We start from the raw sequence: 5,150 nt of genomic DNA on the forward strand, positions 1-5,150 counted from the left end.
GAATCAGCTGCTTCCGGAGTTGTGTCTAGCTCAAACAACCAAAACCAAACAGGAGGGAAAACGTTTTCAGCAGAATTGCTCCACTGGAGGTAGGATTCACCCATGAATTAGAATCCTCATTTCCAGAACAGTTCTAGGTCCAGGACCCAAAGTCAGGAACCTTCCCCTATACGCGGTCTTATCCTGTGACACAAGTAGCCCATGGGGTTCTGGAAAAAGAAACTTGTTTTCACCAGCTTCCGAGCTAAACTGGTGGTTAGCCGGAACACAGGCAGATTCTAACTTCACTTCCCCAGGAGCCCATCTCAGTTTTTAATCAGAATATCAAGTAGAGGAGACAATTCTGCCCATTTCTCACCTCTCTGTGAACTGTTGGAGGGTCTGAAGTGGAATTCCCAAAAGGGAAATCACATATGCAAGAGAAAGGAGTAAACCCAAAAACTTTTTAAGATGTACTTTCACATACAGTATTTACATCTCAAGACACTGAAGTACAGTAATTTTCTCACATTTTCTAAGCAAGAAAATTATGGTTCAAAGTAGTTCATTTTCTCAAGGTTTTAACACTAACATTATTTATTTGGGTTTTAACAAAATTCCCTAAATTATTCAGACTACTGGGTGTTTACTGGGTGATATTCTGCATATCATCTGGAAACACACAATTGGGCTGAGTTTAAAAGTACGGTGCCTAGGGGCACCTGGGTGGCTCAGTCAGTTGGGCATCTGACATCAGCTCAGGTCATGATCTCACAGTTCATGGGTTTGAGCCCCATGTCGGGCTCTGTGCTGACAGCTCAGAGCCTGGAGCCTGTTTTGGATTCTGTGTCTCCCTGTCTCTCTGCCCCTCTCCCCACCCTGTCTCAAAAATAAATAAATATTAAAAGAAAAGAGTATACCACATAGACTCATGGGGTTCAGCACGAAGTATTATCTAATGAATTCATATTAACAGAATACAAGAAACAAACAGAGTACTTGTACTTCTTTTATCCTTCAGCTCGAGGGTAGAGCAGTAAATCATTACCAGTACAGAACAGGACTATAGAAGTCCCACCATAAAACAAGACATTTATACTCAACAGAATATACATGCCCTGCCTCATCTAGTACAACTCAGTAATGGAGACAAAACGAGAGAAATTATAGCATTCTCCACCAGTAAAATTTAGAGGTGATTTAATTAGATTTATAACATACTGAATAACATATTTAGATCCGACTTACTCTGATGTTTGCTCCCTAGTCTAGCTTGTGAGATACAAGTTTTGACAAAAAGATCAAACCACCAGTTTAATATATTGATTTGCATGTATACTCTAAGTAGAAGTTCTATTAACGGTGAACAAAAACTGAATTTCCTATTTCTCAGAGAAATGAAAGCATACATCCACATAAAAACTTGTAAATATTAGTAGCAACTTTATTAATTACAGTCCCAAACTGCAAACAATCCAAAGTCCACCACTGGGTGAATGGATTAAAAGGAAACATAAACGTCAAAACATAGAGAACTTCCAAACACACACTGAGTGAAAGCGATATAAAAGATGGCCCCATGTATACACAGTTGTTGCAAACCATCCTGACAGAGCAGATTAGCAGTCACCTGGGGATCAGAGGTGGAAGGAAGGATTGCACTGCAGAGGGAAATGAAATTTTTAGGACGATGGAACCGTAATAACGTATCTCGGTTGTAGGGTGGTTTCATAGATGTTATGTATTCTTTCCAAACTCATTAAGCTGTAAATTTTTAGTAACTGTCATTTATTCTACATAAAAGTATGTCATAATAAAATTGATTTAAAAATTGAAAAAAAATAGGTCCAGCTTAAGAAAATGATTTAGGGTAAAATTTAGAGAAGGGACAGAAGGAGAAAGTAAAATAAGGGTAGAAAAAAAAAAGAAAGGGCATTACAACAAACACAAAAGGATGCCATCCAGCACTTGCTGGAAGGAATCACAAAACTGGCTGGGGGCTCTCCAGCAGCCAATGCCAAGAGGAAAATCCATTCAGAATTAATGTTCCTACAAAACAAGTAGATACAATTATTGTGAAGAGACTTGTGAATCCTCCATTCATCTCTCTTAGAAGTTAACAGAGTAGACTCAAAGTAAGGAAAAAGATTTGATAATCTCTAAGAGATCTGACTTTGTACTTCATTGCAAATACAATTTCTTTTCAAACACCTAAATGGAATGTGAATTAGGCCACTAAAAAATTCAAAGGATTTTAAGAATTAAAACCCACTCAGGCCACAGTCATTGAACTGAGAAAATAAAAATGAGCTCAAATTTAGGAAGTAAAAATCTGTCTTGCCATTGGTTAGGCTGGAATAACAGAACCAAAAGCCAGCTGCAAGAAAAGAAACACTATTTCTCCAGCAGATACACTACATTTGTAAAGTGAACAAGGCTAGCATAATCCTGATACCAATCCCAAACCAGGACAGCTTAAAAAGGGTAAGGATAGATCAGTATCAATTGTAACTGCAAATATGAAATAAAACACCCTCAAATTGAATCCAGAAGTACACTAAACGAAAATATGCCATAGCCAGAAATCCAAGGACCATTCCACATTAGAAAGCGTATTAATGCCTTGTATACAACAATTAATTCCAAGTGGGTTAAAGATTTAACTGTAAAAAAATAAATAAAGCCTTTTAAAAAACTTAATGAAAAGTGAATATTCATTCTTTTAATGGAGAAGAACTGAGAACAATCAGCAAAAAAAATTTATCAATAGATTTGGCCACATTTAAAAATATAACATTAGGATTTTTAGAACCAGATTAAACTTGAACACCGAGATAAAGTATCACTGCAAAAATCGAACAGAGGTTGTTTCTACTAAAAGACCTCTAATTCATTAAGAAAACATCGCTGGGGGGGGGGGGGGGGTGATGGGCAAGGAACATGAGTTGCCAACTCACAGAAAACACATGAATACCCAGAAATATGTGCAACCTCATTAACAATCAAAAGAATATTAAAATAAGGATTTTCTGGGGCGCTTTGGTGGCTCAGGCGATTGGGTGTCTGACTCTGGTTCAGGTCATGATCTTCCTTTCCCAGGTTTGAGCCCCAAGTCGGGCTCTGTGCTGAAGGCTCAGAGCCTGGAGCCTGTTTTGGATTCTGTTTCCCTCTCTTTCTGCCCCCCTCCCACTGATGTTCTTTCTCTCAAAAATAAATATACGTTAAAAAAAGTTTTTAAGAAATAGGGTTTTCTAATGCTTAAAAAATGTCATAACATTGGAGAGCTAAGCATTATCAAATTGCTGGTGGAATATATACTATTACAATCTTTCTAGAGCAAGACCGATATACCAAGAGCCTTAAAAACGGTCATGCTTTTGGGTCAGTAATGCCACTTAACCTATCTTAGGCAAAAAATGAGACATAAAATTGAAGGAATGTGTATAGACCTGGGTATAATGTAAATCTTCAACAGGGGCCTACTATTGTTACACATTCACAGACAAGCCTGGTGTCACTGAAAATAAGGATTTCAGGGACTTTAAAGGATACAGAAATATGTTCACCATATGATATTGAAAGGGAGGGGTGCCTAGCTGGCTCAATCAGAGGGTGAGACTCTGGTTTGTGGGTCTGAACCCTGCATGGGATATAGAGATTACTTAAAAATAAAATCTTAAAAGAAAAAAAAAGATACACAATTGCGAATTAGTTGTTGTACTACAGATGACATTTCTCCATGTCCTTTTTTTTTCTCCATGTTTTTTTTTTTAATTTTTCAGATGAAAGGTTTAAATTACCAAAACAAAGAGGGAGGAAATTTTTTAAAAAGATCACTTTTCCTTAATTTGACATTTTAAATATAAAATATACTTTTGAAATGTACACAATAATTAAAACATGAGCTAATCCTACTCCTTGCTGTTCATACAATGTGTACTAATATTTTCTGCCCAAATATTGATGCATTTCAATCCATTTTAAGGAAGAAATTTCTTATTCCCCAAATTATTCTATGGTAAGGAGTACACTTAATGTTTCCTGTAGAATGCCAAATCCCTCATTCAAAAGGGAGTACTATTACAAAACCACTTAGTCATTCAGGACTTGCAAGCTAGATTTATAAACCAAGTCCAACTTTACCAAAATGTGTTCATTTTATAAAGTTACCCGTACTACCTTAATATCAGTCTGGTAAACCTATTATTTGAATATGCTCTTTTAACACGACTCAAACTCTAAACTATTTTCAAGACTTCTGTTCCAGAACAAAGAGTTTTACAGGAGCAGAAAAATGTAACTCACCAATACAATCTATGTCCTATTTTTAAAACCCAAGATCTGGATGTATTTAAATGGGAACTACCTGCTACAGATTACACTTGGAAAAGTTATGTGACAGACACCTAAAAGGGATACCTTGAGCGTATCCAGTATACCCCGATCCTTAAACATCTGGTATAGCTTTTTTCGCAGTTCATCCTGACTCAACACGTCAGATGTGGGGGGCATGGCGAACTGGAAGAAAGAAAGGTTATGGGTTATCTGGCGTACGAATTTCTGAGAACAGACAAGTGGCCTCCCGGAAAATCCTAAGAGGACAAGCGGGTAGGAGGGGGAAAGAAAGGAGCTATAAGGAAAGCAAACAAGAGACCCCTTTTCCGCCGGTCCCGAGGAGGAGGCAGTGTATGTACCTGAGACATCTGGTGCGGGCTTCGCCCGAACCCCCGCCCCTCCGCCCGTGATGTCTCGGCCGAGTTGACAGCCAGCCCCAGCTGCAGGCTCAGGACGAGGGGAATCCCTGCCTTCTGAGCCCATTCCCTGCCTGGAATGGGGCAGTCGAGAACAAGACAGCTGAACTTTTTACTTTGCTTTCGACTCTAAACCAGCAGAGACGCACTTCCTCTCTCTCCGGTTCTCACGGGTGGGCGGGGTCGCGGATCACGCGTGACTTTCCCACGCAACTGGAAGGCGGGGGCCGGCACTGAGGCTACGAGAGAAAACAAGGTACGACAGGAGTTCGTGGAGCCCAGCGCTGATCCCACCCTTCCCGGACGCCGCCAGACCAAACGGCAGTTACCCAGAGAGTCAAGGCGCAAGCATTTTACCACGCGCTCCTCTGCCCGGAAGCTACTCCGACTTCTCGTGAGATCTCAGCGGCGAGTCTCGCG

The sequence above is a fragment of the Panthera pardus genome, unplaced genomic scaffold, assembly GCF_024362965.1.
Source record: "Panthera pardus isolate Hobbes unplaced genomic scaffold, ASM2436296v1 HiC_scaffold_27, whole genome shotgun sequence".
Lineage (NCBI taxonomy): Eukaryota > Metazoa > Chordata > Mammalia > Carnivora > Felidae > Panthera > Panthera pardus.